Source organism: Ruditapes philippinarum, unplaced genomic scaffold, assembly GCF_026571515.1.
Source record: "Ruditapes philippinarum isolate M1 unplaced genomic scaffold, ASM2657151v2 ctg4134_1_1_1_1, whole genome shotgun sequence".
NCBI classification, from domain to species: domain Eukaryota; kingdom Metazoa; phylum Mollusca; class Bivalvia; order Venerida; family Veneridae; genus Ruditapes; species Ruditapes philippinarum.
Window position 1 is genome coordinate 20,567 of NW_026857240.1, and position 15,954 is coordinate 36,520.

General features: G+C 31.3%; 2 long non-coding RNA genes across 2 annotated transcripts; one reads left to right on the top strand and one right to left on the bottom strand.

Moving 5' to 3' along the window:
- Window positions 1-3,154: 3,154 nt before the first annotated feature.
- Window positions 3,155-15,560, bottom strand: LOC132749141 (uncharacterized). Its single transcript, XR_009628376.1, has 2 exons — window positions 15,068-15,560; window positions 3,155-4,144 (listed from the first exon to the last, which is right to left on the bottom strand). It is a non-coding gene; the product is annotated as an uncharacterized LOC132749141 (long non-coding RNA).
- LOC132749142 (uncharacterized) lies at window positions 7,711-13,564 on the top strand. Its single transcript, XR_009628377.1, has 4 exons — window positions 7,711-8,182; window positions 8,527-8,638; window positions 12,550-12,739; window positions 13,339-13,564. It is a non-coding gene; the product is annotated as an uncharacterized LOC132749142 (long non-coding RNA).
- Window positions 15,561-15,954: the final 394 nt, after the last annotated feature.

The window sequence follows — 15,954 nt, forward strand, 5'->3', positions numbered from 1 at the left end:
GCCACTCGAATAATTAACCCTTATAATATGTGAGATTCTATAATGTTTGTAACCTTTGTATATTTTGTATAATTATACAGTAGAAACCACTTTAGACCACACCAGAGCATCCCTCTAATTTTAAGACCTATTTTAAAGGAACGGAATTGCCTGTTCTTTATGTTAATGGTAACACTGTCCAAAATTAATACCAACAACTAATCCACTTTTAAAATCACCAGTTTCAGTCCTAATTCACTGTTATATTCTTTATTTTACCCCATTTTTAAGACCACTGACATTCGTTTTGTTTTGTTTTTGGGGTTTAACGTCACATCGACACAGTATAGGTCATATCGCGACGTTCCAGCTTTACTGGTGGAGGGAGACCTCAGGTGCCCCTCCGTGCATTATTTCAGGCACGAACGGGCACCTGAGTAGAACCACCGACGTTCCGTAAGCTAGCTGGATAGCTTCCTCACATGAAAGAATCCAAAGTCCCTTACGGGATTCGAACCCACAGTGGTGAGGGGCAAGTGGTTTGAAGTCAACGACCTAAACCACTAGGCCACGGACGCCTCCACTGACATTCGTAAGGTTACCCCTGCTATTTGAATTATATACGGAATGTGTACCGTGAGTTCCGACGATGAATTCTACATAGTTAAATGTTTATATATTTCCATGCTCATCTCAAATATTGTAACTGTCGCCATCATGTTAAAGGCGACGAACATGTACTTGTGAAAATGATGAATGAATAATTGAATTGAAATTGATAATGTAGTCAACACCTACTCAGATCACAAGTTTGTTGTTATTTATCGGCTTGAATGCTCTTAAGCATGATACTTAATGAAACAATATGTTAAAACTGTTATGAATGGAAAATTGTATTAAGTTAGATGAGAAAATAAACTTCAGAGTGGTTACATGTTACTTCCTGCACATTTATTTTTAGCAAAAATAATTTTCTTATTTGAAAGGTGAATTATGTACATGAAACAAGACCTTTAAAAATTTAATTTTTAATATCAAATTTCTTCAGACTTATGTTCTAATTATAACATCAAATTAGAGTATTATATTATTGTATAAATATGTTTATACATAATTATTTAGATACAGTGGTAATTAAATATATGCTTTGATAAAAATATCCACAATTAGGACCGCTCCGCAATGAAGACAACTTTAGTCCTGTCCTTTTGGTGGTCTTAGGTTTTTCACTGTATTTTGATATTGACACCCCGTCAAGCTGCTGATGGACTACTCCAAATTCAATGCAGGGAAAGTCCATTAAACATATTCTGCAAGTTAATGGTTAATTGAGAATGGCACATATAATCCACCATAGAAACTGGAAGCAAGAGATAAGATAAACAAAGGTCCCAAAAGCAAACTTTATTCCGGCAATACATCCACTAAATCATTGATGAATTATATTAAGTACTAAGGAGATATTGGTTAAAAGGGTGTGCATCATTAATGGCCTTGTTGGATAAAAATACAATCATTAAATTAAAAGCAAAGTATTTGTGTGTTTGTGAATTGAAGCAAAACTATTCTCTGAGTGACATTAAATTGCTTGTATCACGCTTACTATTTCAAACATTGCATATTACAGTTAAAAGCAATCATAAACTGAAATATTAGATATAAAAAGCTAGATACATTAACCGAATAATTAACAAATAAAAACATCCAACATCAACACTTTCTTCATATTTAATGTACAAATATGAAGATGCACTTAACATATGCTACTTAAATACTCTTTTTTGTGAGAATGATATTTATTTATACAATGTTAGAACCATTGTCTCTTGTCCTGTATGTTTATTTATAGTCTCAACAGGTAAACATACGAACGACTCCACCAGGTTATATATTTTGGGAAGATAGTATATGAGTGCGTAGGTCTTCCATTCTAAACGTAACGCAATACTATTTTGTGTGTTGATGTAATGCAATATATAGGACCTTTTCTATCCTCATCCAAAATACTGTTTATGAAACTATTGTCATTTATTTCATGCTTTTCAGTGTTTTATTGTAATATATCAGATATTTATATTCTGATAAACCACTAGTGAAATTTATAAAATATAATTTTCACTGTAGCCGGACTATATCTGAATGCGGATGAAAAGAAAATTAAACTAAATGGAATAACAGGCAGAAATAAGTGCCATCATACGTAACTTTTGCTTCTATAGGAAAAGAAAGTCGATGTCACCATACATCATGTTAAAAATGTAACAAAATTAGAGAAATTTAACAGAACTATATTTCAAAATTGATGATGTGACGTCATGATGTGATGACGTCTCAATGGAGAATGCTCAACGTTGCGCGGCAAAATCAGTAAAAAATACTTAAAATCACTTAAAAAGCATGAAATAAAAAGAAAATTTATTTGTTTTACATATAAGATTGAAATATATTTAATTCGTGAACACAAGCTATTATATTTTCACTCGTGGCTACGCAATTCGTGAAAATATTGCATCAGGTGTTCACTCAGTGAAATTATATTTCAATCTTACATGCAAAACAAACAAATATCCTCTATATATCTCTTATTTCATGATGATGTGATCAATACGAATACAATGACATATAGGCAATGTTCTTAACTTACAAGATTATAAAAAGAATAAAACTATAGTTTAAAATCTATCCTTATAAGTATTTAACGAATTAAAATGGCAAATAATTGATTTTTAGAACTTATTTTTTACTTCACAACAAAATGTTTCTATGATTTGTTAAATAACAGTTTACTGTATAAATCATTATTCATTTTACTTAATTTATTAACGGGTATTCTTACTACTAAGTAGCTTTCCAGCGACAAGGTTCGAAAGCAGACTGAACTTTAGTTATTGCTGAGATATCTTTCGTTGAAAGATATGGGGTCTAAGATGACGCAATTTCTTTATAAATGAACAAAACCATATATAGCAGATACGTATGAATGTAGAACCAATAGTAGCATTTCTAAGCTATTAAAACGATAGAACCAAAGATCATCATGCACATATCTTTACATTGCAGATATAGCACCGTCTGGAACTGCGCAACACTTCTAATACAAATAGTAATATTTCCCAGAAGAAAACATAACTGTTTTATAAATAGTCAATTGTGAATAAAATAACAGAACACAGAATGATTGGAATAAGGCCGTGACTTTATTGTGCTTTTTGGTGAAAACAAATATCATCGTCAAAAAATATGAAATGAATGAGAAAAATATGAAAGACAGCTCCCAGCTAAATGCATGGAAAGCTACATAGCAACGCAAAGTGCTGTAAACTATGATAATAAGCTCTGAAAATGCTAAACTCTGCTTGGACTTGCCGCAAAGAGGTCAACGATTAAGAATATAAAGCGGCGTGGCATTTTACAAGAGTAAAAACAATAACAAAGCTAAAGAGAAATCGGGGCAAATTGCTCCCATTAAATCTCTTATCAATGAGATATTCGCAATGATAATGAAAAGTCTTGAATATAATTTGACTTAGAGAAGTTACAGTAATACTATATAAAGTCACGACTGGATTTAACACACTAATGTATCAATTACTAGTATACAAACGTATTTGCATTATGAAAGATATATTCTAGTTTTCAGATATGATCAATAAAGTTAGGTATGTGAAAACAGTAAAATAAAAACATTTTGATTTCCTATACCATGAAACTTGCAAATTGTGGTCGACTCGCCCAGGAAAAACCAAATAAAACCCAGTGGGAAAAATAGGAAACCTGTACCCGTTTGTCAATGTCATACCACAAAAATGTCGGGGTCGCATCCTTGCAAATTCATTTAAGCATTAGAATATATAAAAAGGCACCATTTTAATCATTTAGCTCAATTAATTATTGTTAATACTAATAAATATTTTAATAAATTATTTTTAAGTATCGAGTAATGTTCCAAATTACAACTGTTTATTTCTACAACAAAGTTTGTTGTAATCAGACGTAGAGCATCCAATTATTACTTTTGAGTGTCAACACATTTCAAACACTAAATACGTGGGATAAAATGTTTTCTGTAGACTGTAATTACTGGACATCAAATTCAAGCACACGTGTCGATGGAGCGGCATGGCATGGCTGAACGGGAAGTAATGAAAAACCGGCTGGATTCAAGCTGAAAAATATAAACACTCGGCAGCAGAACATGTTTATGTAAAATTGAAATACAAATAACACATGGGAAGGGAGGGTGGGATTTTAATAAGCAATGTTTCCACGTCAAATTTTAAACTTTAAATGCGCAGCCTTTACAATGTACGCACGAAAAACTCGTGCTTTGTAAACTTACGAAAACCAGTTTTATCGGAATGTTTTACCGTTTCACACGGATGGGTTTTGAGGCAATTACACATATGCACCCGTCAAAAATTAAACGGGATTTATTTCTCAAAAGAAGATAAATCTACTTAATTTATTAACGGGTATTCTTACTACTAAGTAGCTTTCCAGCGACAAGGTTCGAAAGCAGACTGAACTTTAGTTATTGCTGAGATATCTTTCGTTGAAAGATATGGGGTCTAAGATGACGCAATTTCTTTATAAATGAACAAAACCATATATAGCAGATACGTATGAATGTAGAACCAATAGTAGCATTTCTAAGCTATTAAAACGATAGAACCAAAGATCATCATGCACATATCTTTACATTGCAGATATAGCACCGTCTGGAACTGCGCAACACTTCTAATACAAATAGTTATATTTCCCAGAAGAAAACATAACTGTTTTATAAATAGTCAATTGTGAATAAAATAACAGAACACAGAATGATTGGAATAAGGCCGTGACTTTATTGTGCTTTCTGGTGAAAACAAATATCATCGTCAAAAAATATGAAATGAATGAGAAAAAATATGAAAGACAGCTCCCAGCTAAATGCATGGAAAGCTACATAGCAACGCAAAGTGCTGTAAAACTATGATAATAAGCTCTGAAAATGCTAAACTCTGCTTGGACTTGCCGCAAAGAGGTCAACGATTAAGAATATAAAGCGGCGTGGCATTTTACAAGAGTAAAACAATAACAAAGCTAAAGAGAAATCGGGGCAAATTGCTCCCATTAAATCTCTTATCAATGAGATATTTCTTGACGACAACATTTTTATCAAATACCGAAATGCACATTTTGTGTGTTGAGGGCCACTTAATATTTCAAGAAATGAAATTCGCCACTAATGATTTTCATAGTGAATGCACGTATTTGCGAAAGGAAAATGTAAAGATTTGATACAGTTGATGCCTTGGGTTTTCCTAAGTAGTTATTTATTAATTATTTTCATAACTCCTGCGCTGAAATGGTAAAATGCTTATTGGATACCAGTCTGATCTCGACTACCCTGAAATATGCATCAGTGAAAATGAAGGAAAAGCGAGAGAAGTACATTATCATCTATACTGAAGGAAAGGCGGAACAAGTACGAGATAAACATTTTGCATGTCAAGAAAAAAAAATCAAAAAATAAATAAATAAAAATTGCTCAAACAACCAAAGAGAAACAAAAAGGGGAGAAGGTGTGTAGTACATATTACTACAATACATATATTTTAAACGCCATCCACAAAAGAGTCTGAGCTGAGCATCGGACCGGAAAGACAGGGGGACTTACATGTCTGTTTCAACAAAGCCGTGTGTTAGAGGTATGTAGCAAAGACAACGCGGCGAAAGCGATATGTACGGACCTACACGTACATATCAAATGCTGCTCCTTCAACTTTCGACTAGCCACTTAAAGGCGTCGGCCGGCAAGTTGATTTTTTGCAACCCTGTCCAAATAAGACACAGACAAATTTATGGACATGGCTTACTGGCCGACCGCATGGTCACAGGCCCCCTCTAACGGTTAAGGGCGCACGCCCATTAACACCAATATAAGAGATAACCGCAGAACGCAAGGTGCTGTTACAAACGGTTAACCTAGGAAATGTGAGCATAACTTTATCGCGGCGATATCGTATTTTCTTTAATTTAGAAATATGCAAATGCTGTTTCAGACTTTTTTTTTTTTTTTTTTATGCTCACGACCGGGCATTGAATGCTATGTGACAGACTTAAATCTCAATTTCTTATGCCGCCTTTCCCTCAATACAAAATTACTAAATGAAACGATATGCATGCGTTGTAGCATGCCGATTGATGCTATGCAGTCGCACAATACAGCATATGTTTGGGGACAATTATCTGTGGAAAAAAAAAAAAAAAAAAAAATTGCTTGGTAGAACCATTGACCTTTTCAAATAAAACGGTTTTGGTCATCAAAATACATAGGCTGTAAGACGATCAAACGGAAAATAAAATGAAGTAACTTGGATAAAGAGACTATTAGCAAAAGATTTCTAAAGGGAAACAAACAAAACTTGACAAACACAACGTAGCACTTTAAATCAGGTCACTTCCCGCAAAACGTGGAAAACTGAGGTGCCTTTAAACAGACCAAAGACACTGCAAACAAGGGCGTCGGTTCGAATCCTTTATCTTTTATATACATATATTGAAGGAAGTAGAAGTTTCAATTTCTTATTATTTAATGACAATTGGCCCTTGTTTATTATGTATTGCTTAATTCATTAACAAATATGATCGACAATTTCAACTTCTCTTTAATTCGTTAACATTATCAATCAATTTAAATACTTTAGAGAAACTTTGGATTATAACTAATTAAAACGGCATATTTAATCAATGTTTAGAATTTGACAATGTTAAACACGAAAAAAAAACTTGTCGTACGGATGTTAAAATAGGAGGAAAGTCATATAAGAAACAACAAATTAGCTTGAGTGGACTATCAAAGTTTAGTCCGATAGGCCGCTAGGTATATATATATATATATGTATATATAATATATATATATATATATATATATATATATATATATATATATATATATATATATTTATATATATATATATATTATATATATATTATTTTTTTTTTTTTTTTTTTTTTTTTTTTTTTTTTTTTTAAAGCTGCATGCCTCCAGATGAGTCAAAATATTTCAATAAAATCTAACTTGAGAAATACTGTACTATGATTTTAGGAAAAGTAGAATGATTCAGGATTCAAGTAATAATTTACATGTAATGTGCGATTAATTACTGATTTTCCAATATTTACAACTACATTTCTACTGCGTTACATGTTCTAATGCAGTAAGGACTATTTATGCATATTTTGACAACTTTTTGGTAATTTGCGTGGGTTGTAGATGCTATTGATAATGTGCAAATTGCTTCCTTTTGGTTATTTCGCAATATTATACATTCAAATACATTTAAAAAAATCATGAAAAATTAGCGTGAATTTGGAGGCGCGCTGCTTTAATATCAAGAATTGTCAAAAGAACTTCACAATGTGCCGGTTTTATTGTTTTTATAAAATTTCTACAACTGTAAAATTTTAGGTTGCCAGGCTATTCTTTATGAATATGCATTTTTCCTTTCTTTCTTTTATGTAACTTTAAAATGACTTCAAAATTAACTATGAGTCGACAAACTTCTACAACACTAAGTTCAGGCCACTGGACCGCCAACTTCACGCCGCCAGGCCGCTGAGCCGCTACTAGGCCACTGGGCCGCTAGGCTGCCAACTTCAGACTCAATTACTATACATCTCGTGCATGAAAGAAATATTTCTACTTGATAATCTATCCAACAAATCAAGTTAATATTAAGGTAACTTGTCTGACAGACATTGCTGACCTTGACATTTTACACCACAAAAAATTCAAACATTAAAATATCAGAAATTAGCCATCATTGAATCTCATTATTAAATATTTTGATGCAAAACAGTACTAGTTCAATGTTAAACCATTTCCAGAGACAGAAGTTAGTAACGTTTTGAAGTTTATGAGAAATAAAAATCGAATATTCACCCCGTTTTTTATGTCTTTTTTTTCAAGTTATATTACTTTGTAAAATAAGTTTAGCACAAGAATTGGTCAAACAATTATGCTGTTTAAGTGCTCCACTTGTTTACAAATTGAAATTAACAATTAAATAAATGCTTTATCCTCCAGCATTATGCCACTTGAAAAATTTTGGACGCCATTTTGTATTTTTTCAGTATGGAAACCGGTTTTGTTTATGAAATTAAACGTAAGATAGATGTCGTCATTTGCAGGGATCGTTTTATCTTTTGCAACTAAACTGTAAATATTACCTTCCTCAATGTATTGACTAATAACTGCTTTGAATTATAGCACATTTCTGTGATTTTACTGCACATAAATAATCACTTCATTTTGTTTACGTTGTTGGTTCCCCTTTATGCATTCGGCCAAAAATTACCGGGAACAAATTAAATCCGCAACAAAAGTTTTTACAGAAAAGATCGTGACTTTTGAAAATATTAAATATTAGTTTTAACATATTAACGTTAATTGATTGAAATGCTACATGTTGCAATAAAAAAGTTTACATTTCGGTTTACTTTGAAAGGAACTTATTTTTATATTTTCTGGCAATAGAGGTTATTTATTTTCCGGAAATCAAGTACAGAATTGGTACCCGTTCTCCATTTGATAAAGATAGGATAAAAACGGTAGCAGTAATGGCGGCTAGAATGATGGCAGAGAATTTTGTTTTGTATTGAATTTTACATAAAGGTATGGATATTTACTCATGATCACGTACATTTTTAGTATTTTTTGATAACTGACATGAATATTGATAATATGATCATGTACGATTGGGGTCACTATGAGATATTACTGTGCAAATCGTGTATTTACCGATTTGCATTCTAGTAGTCGATAACATTTTTGTCAACAATTGACGAAAGGTTTGTTTACATTTTTTTTTTTAAATCTTTAATTTCAGCATTATATTGTATGTTTTGAACTTCATTACATAGGGAATCCATATATATAGATTTGTAAATAGTATATAAATAAAAGTTAAAAAAACTTAAATAGTTGTTTTTGTTATTGAAACACATGGCTTACTTTTGCAAATTAGTGAAGTATGGTGTAAAAGAAGGTGCAAATTTGACATTTATTATTATAAGTTTTGGATTATTTTAGTCAGTGTTTTCATATATTAATATATAGATTTGGATTTATTGTGAAGTGTTTGCAATGGGTAATAAGAGATTTTAAAAGAAAAATCAAAATTTGGTTAAAGGGGGAAAAATTTTACTTTTATGGGAAAAAAGAAAGAACCCTTTTGCTAAAAAAATTAGAGGCAAAATTAAAAATATTTAAAACAAAGGCCCCTTTGCTTATGGTGTTAAGAAAAAAAAATTTACCTTAAAATTTATTTCCCCGTTTCCGGCCAAAACTTTTTTTAAAAAGAAATTTTTAATTAATTAAAATTTTTTTTTCTGTGAAATTTGATTTTCCGGGAAAACGCCCTTTAATGGTTAAAAAACATGGGGGAGTAAAAATGATTCGACTGTGTTTAAAAAACCAAAAGATTTGGGCCCCTTTTTAAAAGGGGTTTATCCCATTTTTTGGTCTTTGAAAAAGATTTGGTTTGGCAAAATATTTTTTTAAAAGAAAAGTTTGAGGGGTGTGATATTTTGGAAAATTTTGTTTCAAAAGGTTTAAAATTTGTTTATGTAAAGGTGTTTCCCGTTTCCTTTTTTAATGGCAAAAGGTTATGGGGCGGTTTTGGGAACAGGGTTTTGGATGCTTTGATTTAATGAAGTCTTTACTATGGTTTTCCCGCTTTACCAAAACTTTTTTACCAAAAATTGAAAAGGGAAGGAGGGGGGGAAGGAAATTTTTAAAAGGTGATTGAAACTTTAGGAATGAAAAAAAGAGAAAATGCCCCTACAAGAAAAGGAAATTTTAAAACAAGGGGGTCCCATCCCTTGCATTGTAGTTTATGGTGTTGGTGCAAAACTTCTCATAAAAACACATACAAAAGCCCTGGAAGGGGTTGCCCCCTGCTTTTGGTTTTATAAATCCAAAAAAATTAAAATTGGGTTTTTTTAATAAAATTTGCTACATTTGTAGTGCTGGGTCAAAACAAAAATGAAATCACTCGAGGCCCTACATGTTTTAAAAATGGAATGTTCCCCCACAGTCAAAGGAATGATATTTTTTGGAAAATTTTTTTCGAAATTGTAAAAAATACTTTGGGGCAGATACATGAAAGTCATGCAGAGGGGGATGTCAGTGATTCAAGCCCTTTAAAACAAAAAGTCTGGCTGGGGTTTCCCTATGTTCAAAAAATTTTTAAATTGGCCCCAAAATTGTTGCAAATGTTTCAGGACTATTTTTAAAAAAATTGGGGGTTGAAAAAACCCACTATTAAAAAAAAGGTAGGTTTCCCCATTTCACGTCAAGGAAAAAAATTGTTCCGTGTGGAAAGTGCCTACGCATGAGGGTAAGGAAAAGAAAATTTTCCCCTTTAGCGAAAAAAAATTTGTGTGTTTTTAAAAAATTTTGTGGAAAAAAAACCCCTTTTGTACTAAGGAAGCGCAGTTTCGAATTTTGTAAAAATTTTCAAAAGCATCCCCCAGTCCCAAAAGTGTTAAAATTTGGTTTTATATGAAAACCCCAAAAATATTTAAATTTATGAGGTTGGGTTGCCTGTTTAAAGGTGCATTGAAAAGTTGGTTTAAAAAGTAAAAAATTTTTAGAAAGGAAAAAATGTATTAAAAAAAAATGGTTTGGGTTTTTCAAAAAATGAGGCTTAAACCCCGATCTTTTGGAAAAATTTTTTCCTATCTTAAATTAAGGATGGCCCCCCTTAAAAACAATCTCTAATAACCAATTTCAAAGTTTAATTTTGCGAAAGTGGATAAACCCGGGGGGTAAAATTGGGTTTGGTTTAAAGATTTCCAAACCGGGTTGCCTTTTAGGGCTCATTTTATGCCCCCTCCCAAAGGAGGGGGACAAAGGTCAAAAGGCCCGTTGGGCCCAAAAAAAAAGGTTTACTTAAAATAAAAGGATTGGGCCCGATCAAGTTTTCATGGAAACCTACAGACAAAGAGCAAAACATTATGTTAGAACTGTAAAAAGGCAACGAAAACCTGAAACTAAATTAAATCGCTATAAAAGAAAAATGAATTTTTCTAAACAAAATAAAAACAAAAAAGCAAAAACAATCTTATGGAAAAAAACGTTCTTTTGGATACTCAAGATTTGCCTTCAGAAGAACTTGAAAAATTGTGTGAAGAATACTTCATTGACAATGTAAAAGTAACAGAAAATGAAATAGACATAATAGAATTGGAGACAAGAGGTCAGTCCAATAATGAGAAATGGAAAAGTGAAAGGAAAAAGCGTTTGACAAGTTCTGTATTTGGAGAAGTTATGAGCAGAAATGTCAATAACAACAGTGAAATGCTAACCAAAAGACTTCTATATTCCAATTTTGGAGGCAATTTATACACACGTAAGGGGTTAAAGGAGGAAGAAAATACCAAAAAGGAAAACATAAAATTTTAAAAAATTTAAAGGACCAAAACCCTCACATAAAAAACCCAATAAAAGCCCCCTTTTTAAGGTTTTTAATTAAATTGAAATTTCCTTTTTTTGGGATTTCTAGTGATGGAAATTTAAAAGAAACAAAAGGTTTCCCCAGGATTTTATTTTAAATAAAGCAAAAATCCTGCAAACCCCCAAAAATTTTAAAAATTTTAAAATGTGCCAAAAAAAAGGGGGAAAAAAAATTTTTGTTTTTTTTTTTTGGAATAAAATCTTTGGGAAATCCCTTGCTCTAAAGTTAACCCTAAATTTTTACTACCCAAAACAAAAGGACAATTAAATATTTTGGGGAAAAGATTTGGGGTGACCCATATTAAAGGGGTTTCCCAACCCCCTTTTGATTTTTTTATATTTTAAAAAATTTTCAGAGATCAAGATTTGAAAATAAAAATGGTTCCAACGTTGAAAGCATTTTATTGGACTCATGTACTTCCAGAAATAGCTGTACCAAGATATAGAAGTGTTTCTGGTATAAGAAAACCATCAATCCCATGGGTGTGTAACATATTCATTAATTTATTTCATTATTTAAAAAAAAAATTGATTGTATATTTCTTCTTCTTTTTTTTCTGTATGTATTTTCTTACAACTGCCATTATATCGCATTGTGACCCCAATCAAATAATGTTTATTCACATAATTATAATATAATTTATTTATGTCATTTGTCAATTTTATGGTATGCATTTCTATTATTTTATTGTTAATTATTTCTTTAATTTATAAGAATTTGAAAGCATGTATAAATTTAAGTTATATGTGTCTCATAGTAGTTTAAATTAACAGTGAATGTGAAATTTGTTCATTACCTTCATATATAATTTGCCTGTTTGAAATTCACACTGCCAAATACCTTTTAATTTGTATTGGAATTCATTGTTCAAGGCACACAGATTTAAGTTTTATTTAAATGTTTAATCTGCCATTTTGCCACTGAAGTTTTTTTTTTTAATTTGATCATGCCAATAATATCCTTATTATACATTCTAAATAAGAAAATATTTGCAATCTACTTGCTCTTGTTATAAATTCATTTCATATTTGAGTATATAAATCATTACTCTTATCTACTATTACAGTATTCACCATCAGACTGCAATACTAGGCCATCATCATCATCATCGTCAGCTCCAAACAACAGACCTAAGCCATCAACATCTACAGACGCTTTATATGACAAAAAAACGGTCAAGAAGTCAAGTTCTTCATCTGTAACAAATGTTAAAAGTCCTACAAAACAAAAGAAAATCAACCTGTATCACCTCAAAGGTATTGAATTTATAAATAATTATAGAAGATATTACAGTTTCTTCTCTAACTATAGGATTTTATTTTCATCCAGTGGTATGATAATAAATATTTCATGAGTGACGTACACACAAGTGAAATATGATATTTTTTCATACCACAAGATGAAAATATGTTCTGTATTTGTAGGAAAGACATGAATTTTTGTTTTATTATATATTTTTTTATATAATTTTCAATTTAAAGTGCCCTTAAATGACGTTGTTTGGCACGCGACTCATATGGCACCCCCCCATGCCAGATGAAATTTCCGGGATAGGTAAAACTCAAGGAAACGCCAGTCTGCTATGCAAGAAAATAATTGTAATTGCAGAATTTCCAAAAAATTAATCGGCAAGACACCAGTGAAAATACTGAAAATGTGTGAGATATAAATTATCATACGGAAAATGAAAATGCGCATTTTATTCTATCATTATTTATCAATATCTCGTTTATAAGTATGTAATAAAGATAAATATTGTTCATGTACCATTGTGAAATCATTGTAGCAATGCATAAAATTTAAATCAAAATAACATTTTTTTAACTTTTTATATTTACTGTCAATAATTTAACAGATATAGCAGATCAAGGCGTTCAACTTGTATGAAATTTGTTGGTAGAAGAATTCTTCATAAATGGGAAACTGATGTAGGTCAAGAAGAGTGGTACTCAGGAATTGTTATTGGTGTCTCCAGAGGGAAAGATGGAAATAAAAATGCTGTTTACCAAGTGCAGTATAAAAATGAAAATGACATTTATGATGTAGAAGAACTGTATAAAGATTATGAGGAGGGGAATTTGCGATTTTGATGATTTATGAGGGTTTTCTTTGGAAAATTTCTGTATGTATTTTGCCCTATTGCTTTTGTTCACTTTATACAAACCTAAAATATCTCCCCTGACAAACAAAAAACTTTCTCCAGTTTTACCTTTTAAACATAGGAATCAAATTGAATTTCCTTTCCGAGCCTATTCTATTGCTAACGGTATTAAAGTATAATTTGTTAAAGTTTTTTTCATGCCTGTAGAATGAAAATTGTTTAGGTCAAAAAAATCTTTTTATGTAATAACAATTCAATATATCCATAATTTCAGTTTGACAAGTTGGGTTTAAACATTTTATTTCAGCTTGATATTGCGAAAAAAAGTTTCATTGGGCAACTTTGTTTTAATCACTTTGAGTTTGTTCCCTTGAACCTAGAAAAAAAAAAAAAAAAAAAAAACAAAAAAAAAAAAAAAAAAAAAAAATATTTTAAAAAAAAAAAAAAAAAAAAAAAAAAAAAAAAAACTGGAAAGCTAAGTAAGTAACGACTTTATTTAATGAGGCCAAAAACAGTTGGGGCAAGCCCAGTGTTCCCTATGAGCCTCAATAATGTACAAAACAATTTATAAAATACAATACATAAATAAGAGATTAAATAATAACATAAGTTGATTTCATTATACTGGTGTATATGAAAAACATGGTTGTGACCGAGTAGGGCTCGAACCCATTATCTCTGTGTTGAGAGCCAGACACCTTAAGTTAAGGCTTAACCACTAAGGCCACCGCTCCCCCCCTCTAATAATAGATAATATGAAAAAGTTACAGACAATAAACTACATTATTCATTTCTTTTCATTATTCAGTCTTACAAATTTATATTACATATTATAACTTTTCATTTTGATTTTTAAAAGTGCATATTTAATAGTCTAAACATTAAAGATGTAATTGAATAATATACAATTTTATATCATCTATTGTCAGTAAATCATTGATATTGAATTGATAAAAGGAAACCCTATTTATTTCAATTTATCATTTTCAGCAAACCAGATAACAGATTATAACAGTATGATGTTCATATTTACCCACCATACTTTTTATCATGGACTACTTTATTTTGACAGCTGATTATGTAATAGTGTACTGAAATTTTTTAAAACAGTGACTTCAAAACAGTGAACTTTTTACATACTTTAAACAACTTTGAACAATATTTTTTTGGTGGAGCATCTAAGGAAGATGTTATAGATAAAAACCAGTGTTTTTAAATCTTAATTTTTGGATTGACAACTTCAGGAAATTGGCATAAAAAAGACACTTCTTGTACAAGGTAAAACTTCAAAACATTTATATTTTTATTATTTTATTTTTTCCTTACAAATGCTGTACAATGTACTTGTTACATTTAATAGGTTAAAAAAGTTGAGTTTTTTATCTCAAAGAAACCAGGAAGAAAAAAGTGAATAACAATTTTTTTTACACAGCAGCCATTTTGTTTTGGTCAAGTTACCTTAAAGATCAATGCAAGTAATTACCTTTTACATGAATAGCGTGAATTAAGGAGTCATTTCCCATCAGCACATTGAACCATGCCATGCCGCTATCCATCAGCCCATAACATCAACCGGTTCCTTCCTTGATATACCTTTGCTCTGGAAGTATTACAGCACGATTCGAGTTTTCACGTGTTCGTCTATATGTCTAAAGACATAGCTGCACACACCAGTCTGTATCAGTAATATTATCTGAAAGACGAATTGGTGAACACTTGAAACCAGCTGTGTTGAACTTTTGAAGCATTTCAAATACCTACAGCAGTTTTAATAAGCGATGTTTCCACGTCAAATTTTAAACTTTAAATGCGCAGCCTTTACAATGTACGCACGAAAAACTCGTGCTTTGTAAACTTACGAAAACCAGTTTTATCGGAATGTTTTACCGTTTCACACGGATGGGTTTTGAGGCAATTACACATATGCACCCGTCAAAAATTAAACGGGATTTATTTCTCAAAAGAAGATAAATCTACTTAATAGTTTGCTTGAATTAGGTTTTCAGTTTACAATGCATATACAAAATTTATCATTTTAATCATATGAATAATTTCTTCATATTTATTAATTTCAATTTCAAGTTCACACGCATTGTTTTAACTGGGAATCATACGCCACTTATCACTGAATGGTACTAACGTGTCATGTTGAAGTTTCCATGATTACCGTCGTATCGAAACATTTGCGTTTGTTTCTAAATTCGAAATTACACAATTTTTTTTTTCGTGTTTACATGTTGAATTCTGCTTAAGTCGATGCCAGCGTGGCGTGGACAGTAACTTGAACTTTCCAGTACTGTACATGAACAGGCTCAACCAAACTGAGCCAGCAACATTTACAATATTGTCGGTTTGGGCGTTCTTTAGGGA